Source organism: Elephantulus edwardii, unplaced genomic scaffold (genome assembly GCF_000299155.1).
Source record: "Elephantulus edwardii isolate Elephantulus edwardi_28Jun2011 unplaced genomic scaffold, EleEdw1.0 scaffold00265, whole genome shotgun sequence".
NCBI classification, from domain to species: Eukaryota; Metazoa; Chordata; class Mammalia; order Macroscelidea; family Macroscelididae; genus Elephantulus; species Elephantulus edwardii.
The window spans coordinates 451,105-463,074 of NW_006400015.1; positions in this window are offsets into that span (position 1 = coordinate 451,105).

An 11,970-nucleotide genomic window follows, 5' to 3' on the forward strand; every position below is an offset into this window, starting at 1 on the left:
CACGTGAGACATACGGGGAGAGCGCCACCTAGGCACATACAGGGGTGGACACAGGGGAAAGTGCCCCCGGTGACCTACAGGGAGGACATGCCTGTGACAAAGAGAGAGCGCCAACTAGTGGCATACAGGAGAAAGTGCCCCCAGGTGGCGTGCAGGGGCGGACACCCTTGTGTGACCTACAGGAGAGAGTATTCCCCGCCCCCCGTCCCCGTGATTTAGTAAAAAGGGCGCCACCTCGTGGTGGGGCAGGGGACCACCATGTACACGTGACATACAGAGAAGAGCGCCACCACGTGGCCGGGCAGCGCCTCCTTGGGGTGTGCACGGTGGGGAGCACCCCCTCGTGGCTGTGCGGCACCTCCCGTGGGTGTGTGTGGAGGGAGCGCCCCCTCGTGGCCGTGTGGTGCCTCCCCCGTGATGCACCTCCCTGGGCCGTGCATGGCAGGAGCGCCCCCTCATGGCCATGCAGAGCCTCCCGGGGGCGTGTGTAGGGGTAGCGCCCCCTCGTGGCCGGGCGGTACCTCCCCTGGGTGTGCGTGGCGGGTAGCGCCCCCTCGTGGCCCCCCTTGCTCTGCAGGCAGCACCTCCCCGCCCCCTCCTCCCCCCCAGGTCCCGTCCAGCTCGCAGTTGACACCGCTGTCCTGGGCCTTCGCTGGAATGACCCTCAGTGCCCGAGGGTGCTGTGCCAGGCATGAGCCGCCCTGACTGTCCAGACGTCAGGTGGTCGCCCCCGTCCCCGCCTCACCGCCGCTGTCCGCCCATCTCCGCAATGCCAGGGCTTCCTCCACTGGCCGCCTGGCCCAGACTCCCTCACTGCCCTGCTGTCGCCTTGATTCCAGGCGCAGATCAATCGGAACACCCTCACATTGCACAGCACGGAGGGCAAAACCCGGTGCAAGCGATGGACGTCAGTTAATGCTGGGGCATCAGTAGCAGGCAATGCTCACCAGCTGTCACCAATGTGCCACTGATTTTCAATGAGAACGTGCAAAAGACAAGGAAGGGTATTAGGTGGGGGTTTTCTGGAACATGGTTTTCCTGTGAACGTAAAAAAAAAAAAAATAATGATGGATGGTGAAGAGATTGAGATTGTAGACAGCTTTAGTTTGCTTGGCTCCATAGTCAACAGTCTTGGCACCAGCAGCCAGGAAATGAAAAGGCGCATTGCCATGGGAAAGTCTGCTGTTAGGGACCTCTCCAAAGTGCTGAAGAGCAGTGGTGTCTCTCTGGAGACTAAAGTGCGTCTGATACAGGCCATAGTCTTCACAATCACCTGTTATGCATCAGAGAGTTGGACAATGACCAAGGAGGATAGAAGGAGAACTGATGCCTTTGAGCTGTGGTGCTGGAGAAGAGTACTGAGAATACCATGGACTGCTAGGAAAACAAATAGATTTGTCCTGGAGAGGGTTAAATCGGGTGGCTCCTTGGAGGCAAGGATTCTGAGGCTCCGTCTAACTTACTTCGGACATGTAGTGAGGAGAGACCGGTCCTTAGAGAGGGACATCATGCTTGGGAGGGTGGAGGGACGGCGCAGGAGAGGAAGGCCCTCTATGAGGTGGATTGATTCAGTGACTGGGATAATTGGGATGGGAGTGTCAGAGACAGTGCGATTGGCACAGGACAGCGGAGTTTAGGGCTGTTGTACATAGGGTCGCTATGAGTCGCAGGCGACTCGACGGCACATAACAACAACAACAACAACAACAACAACTTTAAATGCTCAAACTGGGGCATTTCAGCCTACAAGACCCACATAGCTACCCAGATAGTTTCTGTAGAGAGTGTGTCGGGGCAGCCACGTCCATCTGCAGAGCTGTGACGCAGGTGAAGCCTCGAAGCAGTAACTGTTGCAGTGGCTCCAGACAAGGCAGAGACCGCCTCACAATAGCTTTGACACCAAGCATCAGTGGGTGAAGACCGGTTATGATATAGCAACAAAGACACCATACAGCAAAAAAGCAAAATATCATTTTAAAACAGAGAGGGAAGAGTGAGGAAAACCCCAAATTAGATATCAGAGGAAACTTTGAAGCTTACTTTTGAATGTAGACTAGCAAAATGGAATTGAATCTATTATGGACTCTAGACTACTAGAGAACTTCATTAAAAATTTCAAAGGGCAGCTTAGGAAGACAGAATAAAGTAATATAATGAAATGTGCAAAGACCTGGAGTGAGAAAATCAAGAGGGATGAACATTAACACACTTGGTATTTCTTGAACTAAAGAAGAGAAAAAACAAGCTTCAAGGTGCGATATTGAAAGAGTCCACGGGCGAAAATATTAAATGATGCAAGAAGCATCAGGGGAAAGTAGAAGGAATAGAAAAATTACTGTGTCAAAAATTAACATTGAAGCATTTTAGGAAGTAACATATGATCAAGAATCAATTATACTGAAGAAAGAAATTCAAATTGCACTTTGTTGAAAATAAGATTACAGGAATTGGTGCAGTACCAACTGAGATGTTTAAATAAATAGACACAACTCTGGAAATGTTCACTTATCTATGTAAAGAAATTTGGAAGACAACTACCTGCTTAACTTACTAGTAGAGATCTATATTTGTGTTCACTCTATAGAAAGGAGATTCTATAAAAATTCTTGAGCAATATGATTACTACAACACACGAGTAAAAATTCGCTGGAAATAATGTAAAACATATTTGCAGCAGTCTATCAGCCAGCAATTCAGGCTGCATGAAGATGTGGGCCCAGTTCAGACCCTGCCATCCTTCTTTCGAGATGGAAAACATAATGACTAACTTTATATGCAAAGGGAAGAGACTGGATTTGCACTGCTGACGAGGACTTTCCCCTTCTGGTCTCAAAACCGGCTCCACAGCAACCATAAGGCAAAAGAACTGGGTCCTGGTCCAGAAACGGACACAGAGACCGATGGAAGAGAATCAAGGACCAGAAACAAATCCATCCACCCACAGACACAAAGAGATTAAGGTGAGAAAAGACCACCTCCTTTAACAAATGGTGCTCACAAAACTATCTACTGGCAAAAAATGGAAACACAGTATGTACAACACAAGGTGAATCAAGGACTTACATTTCAGTTTGTACCCAAAGGCAATGACTTGAATTAAACAGTACTGGGGAGCCCCTACTGGCTTCACCTGAAGCAAGGTGCACTGCTAGGCTGGGGAATCTGCTGCCGCAGCTTATTTTGTGCCATCAAGTCGAGTAGGACTCGTAACCCTCTGAATAACCAGTCTGACTCCCGTCCTATCTTGTGCCACCCTCACGGTTTCTGACACACTCGAGCCATTGCTGCCGTCACTGTGTCAGTCCACCTGGTTGAGGGTCGTCCTCTCCTTCGCCGACCCTCCACCTTCCCAAGCATGATGACCTCCAAGGAGTAGCCTCTCCCAGCAACATGCCCACAGGATGTGAGAGAAAGCTTCTCCATCCTTGCTTCCAAGGAGCAATCTGGTTTCACCTTCTCGGACATATCTATTTGTTCTTCTGGCAGCCCATGAGGCCACTGAGGTAATTTGTGGGTGCTGTGACACCGGTGTGCCAAATGCCAGAGGGGTGACCCTTGGTGGAGAGGTTTTAGTAGAGTTCCCAGATCAAGACTGGCCAGGAAGGATCGGCCTTCCGCTTCTTACAGAGCAGACCTCTGAAAACCCTGTAACAATAGAGAAACACAACAGTTATGGTGTTAAAGGTGGAGCTCAGATTACAAGTCATGACTTAGAGGCTCAGAAGCCCAGGGCAAGGTTACTGCAAGTCAGAGATGACGCTACAGCACTGAGTTTAATCGTCAACAATCCCATTACTGTTTAATTCAAGTCGCTCGCCTCTGAATCTTCACTGAGTCCCTAAAATTCTAATCCCCCATGAGGAGAACCTCTGGGCCATCAGAACCATCAGAGAGACATGGCCTTTGGGCCGGCAGTGTAACTCCCTGCAGCCTGTCCCACCCCAGCTCCCTCCTCGGCTGTTAGAGAGAGCAGATCGCTCAAACTCTTTGAAAGGTACTGTGTCTAATACAGTCTCAAATTCACCTACCAACTGACACAGGCATTTCAATTGAAGACTGTATCCTATCAATCTAATATAACACTAGTCCATGATACACAGGGCCCATTTAATTCAGTGGCCAAAAAAAGTGTAATTGTCACTTTTGTCAACTGGGAAATACTTCTGTTTCCACTTAGCCAGGAGATGAAGACAAGAAGGAATGAACCCTCGAATTTGAGAGGTAGATAAGGGGCCAGGGATTTTAGGGACTCTGCCAAGACATAAAGGTCCTGGCACATCTTCAGAAGCTCCTTCGTGACCTCAGTGGTGGAAAAGACATAGGGATGGACCCCAACCTTCATTACCATCACCAGCATCCACCCACACTCCTTGCTCTGGCATCTGACACCACTAGGAAGCTTGGAGTCCACTCCTGGTCAGTCTGCGTGCGTCAGATACAAGTGTGCTCCCTAGCACCCTGAACCTCCAAACCTTCTCCCCACATCAACTTGTCAGTGAATTCCTCTATTGTTGTATATGTTTTGCTTTGCAATGACACTGTACTTTTCAACACCTTGGTCAGTCTTTCTTTCCTTCTCTAACGGGATAAACAGACCCATGGGCTGTGGGTTTGCATAGAGAGTTGTAGTGCTTGTGGGAGAGGAGGCTGAGGGTCTGTAAGTGGAGCTGGGGGCAGGGAATGAGCGAGACACCAGGAAACTATGTGCAAAGAGGTGTTCATTGAAGCCACAGATAAAAATAAGATCCCAGCAAAGAAAACTGTTGTCTGAGAAGATAAGAGGACTTGGATGAGGGCAGGCCTTCGGTGACTACAGGCTTTGGGGATTTTTCTAAAGAAAGTGTGGCCGGATGTGATTGTTTAGTTAGACCATTCCGGATTTACCACCAACTCCAAGGCCTCTCATTACTTGTAGATCTCCCGGAGTGCTTTTCCTCCTCTGTCTTCAGTAAACTTGGGTCGTGCTGTCAGGAGGGGCCAGCACTTGGAAAATGACATCACACTGGGAAAGGTGGAGTGTGTGTGTTGGGGGGGAGGAAGCCCCTCAGGGAGATGGACGGACATAGTGAATGTGACAAGGGGCTGGACATCAGAGGTGCTGAGGACGGGGCGGGTGTGGGTTCCGATCTGTTCACAGGGTCACACTGAGCTGTAATCAACTCCGTGACACTTAACAACAACCTCAGGAGAGCAGAGCGGTTGGTGTCGGGAAGGAAGTGGGTGCAGGAGCATGAAGAGCATGTCTGACCTGACAGCAGCTGGGTCCGTGTTTTGACACTGCCGAGGGGGACTTGTCCTTTGGTGGCGTTAACAGAGGTCAGGTGTGGCCATCCCCACACTATCCCCCCCCCTTTGTACTGGTTGACACAATGCCAAGACCCGGGGGTCCTGTCCTGACTGGTTCTGAAACCCTTTCGGTTCCCCTCAGCCCTTTGAGGGGAAGCAGTTGTTCTTTGCTTCCCCCATGGGGCTGCTGAGAATTAAAAGTCCATTTTTTTTCCTAGACACAATGTGATACAAGCACAGAATGGAATACCACTCCTCCATTTGAAACATGAAGTCCTCACGCAGGCCACACGGAGGGGCCTTGGAAACACGGTGCTGGGAAAAGCAAGTCAATCACAAAACGACACATGTTTCCTCTCACTTTAGATGACTTAAGCAAGAATAAGCAACCAGACCAGGGTTTGTTTGTCAGAGGTGGGAAAAGGATTTAAGCAGCACTGAAAGGGAGAGGTGACAAATCCGGCCACAGGCACTGCTGATGGCTGCACAGCGTTTTTTGTGTAATTGATCTCACTGACTTCTTGTTGTTGTTAAATGCTGTCGAGTCATAGGTGACTCATAGCGACCCTATGAATGAAAGACCTGAGCACTTGTATAACTTTCATCGTTTCTCCAAGTTCATAGGATTTCTGGAGGCAAGCTATTTCGGAAGTGGATGTCACTCCTGCTTCCAAGCTTGTTTTAATCGGGGAGCTCCAGCAAACACTGCCTGCCACTTGTACATGTGAAAGATGTTGAAATGGCAATTGTCAACATTTTTACAAAAAGTTTACATAGTGAAGACTAGGCTGACTCCCTGCAGAGCGCCCGCTGCCCGCTCACTGGCCTCAGGTCCCCACCCAGCTCTCCTGAGTCTCTGCTCAGGAAACGCTGAGCTTCTGCTGGGGGTGACGGAGACAGCAGGGGACAGAGAAGAGGACAGGCTTTGCAGGATCACAGCGACAATTACTACCCCTACACTGTACCTGGGAGCCTGTGGGGGTGCCCGGAGCACAGGGCACTGGGACAGAGGCTGGGGATGCTGTGGAGGGGGCCTGGCACCCTACCTCTGAAAGGTTCCCCCCAACAGCCCTGAGGGGCCCTCTTCCTCCACACCCACGGGCCCAGCACAAGCTGGAACCAGCTCGGTGGCACCCACCCAGCCACGTGGTGGTGCATGTGGACACGGGGAAGTGGCCAATCTTGTGTCATCCACACTTTGCTGCAATCACATCAAAGAATTCTCTGGAGCTCAACTTCTCTTTGCAGGAAACATCCCTGGGAGCTTTGACCGGATAACTCACTACCTGGCCCCTCTCTGTAGGACCTACCCAACATCGCGGTCTCAGGGCTCACTCTGCATGACCAGCTGCCAGGACTCATCTCATCTCGTGGCTCCTCCTTCTGGAACCTTCCCAGCTCTTCAGGCTCCCACCCCCACCACACCCCGGGAAGCAATAGTTAAGAAATTTGACTCAGAGGTCTTCCCTCTGCTGTGATGTTTGTCTTCAGAGGCCTTTAATGTGATCGTCTGAGGAGGGCTGGGCTTTCTCCAGAGACCGGTAACGATTTCCTGCTGTCAGTCTCCTTTCCCGAGGCAATGAAGTCAAACTCCTTGTCATCGTCTTCAATGAAAGAGTTAGGATAGACTGAGTTTAAAGAAACAGAAGAGGAAATACATTGGGATGGGGGAAATCCGCTACCATTTCACAGTTCTAACAGTTATGAGTCACACAGTGTCCATTTGGGCAACATCGGCCCACATGTGCGTCCATATAAGGCCATAGCAAACCCAAACCCAAATCCGCTGTCTCCGGGCCAGTTCCGGTTCACAGCAACCCTGGTTTCTGCGGCTGTAAATCTTTATGGGAGGAGCTGGCCCACCGTTCTCCCTTGGAGCTGCCGGTGGGTTTGAACTGCAGACCCTGCGGTGAGTGTGTTGGTCACTGTGTCCCAGGGCTCCAGAGTGATAGATAATATAGTTCACAGCAAACACGACGGCGTCCTGCGTGTGTCGGGGGACCTCGTGTCTCATGCACAGATGGAGCACACCTCCAGGAGGATAATGATAAAGTGTCCGTATCCATGCACGCGGTAGGGAGCTCTGGGGCCTCGTCCTTGGGCGTATGGCTGCTAATTCAAAGGTGCCTTCTCTCCGGCAGTTCAAGGCCAGCAGAGGCCTCTCTGAGGGAGGAGGGGAGCTCTCCTGTGCAATTACAGCCTCTCAAAACTCACTGCAGGGTCAGCTGGGAGGTGGTTCTGACCTCCAAGATTCCTTCACTATACAATTCTCTCTCCATAATGGCAACATTTATATTCCTGCTCTCCCCACCCGTAGACTTGTCTGAGAAACATCAGTACTAAAGGCTGGCATCTTATGACTTTTAATTGGTTTTTGAATGGTCTTGTGCTAATTCAGAACCAGGTGACTAAAATATTTTTTTAAATAAAAATACTAACTTGGTGCAAATTTAGAAATGGAGTGCATCGGGGACGCACCCTGTGATACCTTTAAAATTTATACATGGAACAGATCATTTGAGAAGCAAGACTTTATGAGCAAGAGTGTGGCATCCGGATTGGAGGAAGACTCATCAACAACCTTTGATATGCAGATTACATAACCTTGCTTGCTGAAACTAAGGAGCACACGAGCCATTTGCTGCAGAAGGTCAAGGACTGAAGTCTTCAATATGGATTGAAGGTCAATGTCAAGATGACAAAGATTCTCACCACTGGGCCAATTGGCAACACCATGATGGATGGAGAAGAGATTGAGATTGTTAACAATTACAGCTTGCTCGGCTCCACAATCAACACTCGTGGCAGGAGGAGTCAGGAAATCAAAAGACAAATTAGACTGGGAAAATCTTCTGTCAGGAACCTCTCCAGAGTCCTGAGAACAATGTCAGTCTAGAGATTAAGGTGCACCTGATCCAGGTCACCGTCTTTGCAATTACTTGCTTTGCATCAGAGAGCTGGACAATGGCAAAGGATGTCAGAAAAGGAATTGTTGCCTTTGACCTGTGGTACTGGAGAGGGAAGGGTATTAAATGGACAGCAAGGAGAACAAATAGCTCTGTCTTGGAGAGGGTAAAAACAAGTTTCTCCTTGGAGGATAGGGCCTTGAAACTCTGTCTCACATACTTTGTGCATGTAGCCAGGAGGGACCGATCCTTGGAGAAGGACATCATGCTCAGAAGAGTGGAGGGACAGCGCGGAGGACAAAGACCCTGGATGAGATGGGTTGATACAGTAACTGGGGCAATGGGGGTTGGTTTGTCTGAATCAGTGAGACTGGCTCAGGACAGGGCAGGCTTCAGAGCTGCTGTACACAGGGTCGCTGTGAGTTGTAGGCAACTCGACAGCACATAGCATCAACAATAAAAATCCACAGAGTTAAAGACTTTTCTTAAAGACTAGTATTTTAAAGTGTTGACCAGGAGAATATGTTGCTATGAATTTTCCCCAAAGCCGGTGGAATAATAGCTTGTTATTGCCGTGTGCCATTGAGTCAATTCTGACTTATACCATCAGCAAAACATGTTTTCCTTGCCCAGATGGCGGGTGGCAGTGACGCGGCCATGTGGTGGGAGTTAGTTCTAGATTGTTGCTGGTGGACCACTTCTGGAGCACAGGTACTGACGATGATTCTTCTGACAACCCATGGGCCGCCCCCACGTCACTGGGACGGGGAGCAGGAGAGCCCACACTCGAGCGCTGGCCGAGATCCGATCTTGGCGTCTTGATTTCGGGGGGACATTCTCTTGGTTTCCCACCAGATTATCATATGATCTGCTGGTGCTGCCTCGCATATGTTCTTCAAAGTTCATTTTGCTGTTTCATTCTTAAAATTACAAATAATTCTTGGCTAATAATTTCCAAAATATCTAAAAAGCACAAGCAGATCTGTCTTGGAGAAGATGCAGGCAGAGTGCTCCTTGGAGGCAGAGATGATGGCTTGATTGAGTTTCCCCTGTGAATATCCACTCAGTATATATGTAACAGGCCAAATGAAAGACAGACAGCGGATACTATGTGGATTCAGAAGAGGCTGTGGAAGGAGGGATGTCACTGCTTGATGTTAGACAGATCCTGGCTGAAGGCAGAGAGCACCACAAAGATGTTTACTTGCGTTTTATGGACTATGCAAGGACATCTGACTGTGTGGATCACGATAGATTATGTTTAGCTCTGAAAAGAAAGGAAATCCCAGAACACTTACTTGTGCTCATGGGGCCGAGGGGTTAAGAAGCTGTGCTGCAATCCCAAAGCCACACAGTTCAAATCCACCAGCTGCTCTGAGGGAGCAGATGGGCAATCTCCTCCCGCGTGATTCATTCTACTGCCTTTGAAAACCGTCTGGAGGGTCAGCTATGGGGCAGTTCAGACTCGATGGCACAAAACAACAACATGAGAATCTTATGCACAGACTAAGAAGCTATTGTACTGCACCGTTTCATCAGGAAAAGTGTGTGCCCGGATTTGTGCCCTTTCATTATACCTATTTAACTTGTACGCAGAGCAAAGACTCTGAGAAGCTGCACGACGTGAACAAGAATGTGGCCTCAGGACTGAAGGTCCATCACCCACCTGTGTTACGCGAATGACACAGCCTTGCTTGCTGAAGAGGAACAGGACTTGACACCCTTGTGCAGGAGCTCAAAGGCGACAGCTGCCACCACAGATGGCATCTCAACATCAAGACAACAAGAGTTCTCAGGGCTGGACAGACAGTTCTCGTGACAGAAGGACAGAAGGTCGGAGTGGCTCAGGATTCTACTTCACCTTGAACCACAGACAACACTTATGATACAGAGATCAAGAAATTGGAAGGCATACTGCATCTAGCAAATTTGCTACCAAGGGCTTAAAGGGCTTAAGAGCAAGGATGCCATTGAAAAAACTAAGGTGCAGTGAAAGTGAGAGGAGGAACCCAGGAGGAAGTCTCTGAGTGTTGCTGGCAGAGGAAGGTAAGAAGAAAACTACGGCTCACTGATCCAATTGCTTTACGTGCATCTGACAGCTCCCACGTGAGAGGAAGCTGGACAGTCTCCTCACAGACAGATTTATACCCTGAGGAACCCCGTGAAGAGCTGCCCTGTGTCAAGACCAAGCCAGCATCCAGGGAGGTAGATTCTATGTCGAACAATAGTGTATCTTTCCCCCTGAACTTCACTTGTGACTTCAGCAGCTGCCCACGGGTCTTGCTCAACTCCTGACCCAGTTTATAGGACGAACTGAAACAGGGCGCTTGCTGGGAAATACCGTGTAGGCGTCGGTTTTCTTAATTTTGTTTTGATTCTCACATGTCCCCTATGAAATATGATCAGGAGAGACAGTTCTCCACCGATTTCTCGTCCTCCTACATGTGTTGCTGATGCGCTGAGAATTCCGGAGTCTGACCGCTCTTCAGCTAAGTCACGTCAGTGCAGCGGGGTGAGGTCATGCCTCGCTGCAGGACAAACAGTAGACTGTTCACTGTTGTTGCTAGGTGACCCCGTGAATGACAGGTGATCTGAGCCTCACCCTGTCCTGTGCCCCTCACTGTCTCTGACATGCTCGATCCCACTGTTCAAAGCCATCAGCTGCTCCCTGGGAGAAGGGTACAGGCGCCGGCCTTTGAAAAGCCACCAGAGAGTCCGCTGAGTGGACAGCACATAATCACAACGACAGTGCTACAATCAGCCAGCCCATCGTATCCAGATTCTTCTCCTCTTCCTCCAAGCATCCACCTCCTCCTCTCCCTCACCCCTCCCCCTCCCTCCTCCGGTGTCCACAGGACACAAGGCACGTCCATTACTGCAGCCACCTGCGGCCCTCCTTCCATCAGGGCAATAGATATGATGGGAAAGGGTCAGAGGAACGTGGTGGAAGATGGGATTTTAATGCTGAACAGGCATCCCTGTGGACGTGTGTAGATTTAGCATTTCGTGGAAGAACAGATGCTCTTTCTAGAACATTCGGGTCAAAGCAGTAGGACCCTATGGAAGGCGGTGTGGTGCTTTCTCAAAAAGTTGCAAATAGAGATACCATTTGACCCAGCAATTCCACTACTGGGAATATACCCCAAAGAGACCATAACTGACATCCAAGCAGACATACGCACACCCATGTTTATCTCAGCTTTGCTCACAATAGCAAGGAGTTGGAAACAATCCAGGTACCCATCAACAAACGAATGGATAGAGAAGCTGTGGTATATTCACACAATGGAATACTCCGCTGCATTGAAAAACAAGGAACTCATGCAATATTATTCCAAATGGTGGAGGACTTTATGCTGAGTGAGGTATCTCAGTCACAAAAGGACAAATACTGCATGGTGCCACTGTTGTAAAACCTCGGTTGAGGAGAGACTGAGAAAGATGCGTTCAATAATGTCTACTGCATTGAAACAGATGAGGGAGGAAACTGTTTAAAAGGGATATGTGATTAGGTATTTTTGTCATGACAGGAGTCTAGAACAAAGGCTGCATAGTGGAGTGGACCTGGGAGAGGATTGTAATACAATGAAAGAATTTTTCTTTTACATTTCCAAGAGGGTGGTACTAGGGGGGGAGGGTTGGTAGGGGAGAAGAGGGCAACAATGAATGGAAATCCAAAGTCTCTGTAAATGTTCATTAACATTAATAATAAATTTTCAAAAACAATGAAAAAAAAAAGCAGGAAGTCAGGTGTAGGGAAACAGCGTTGCGGGCGAAA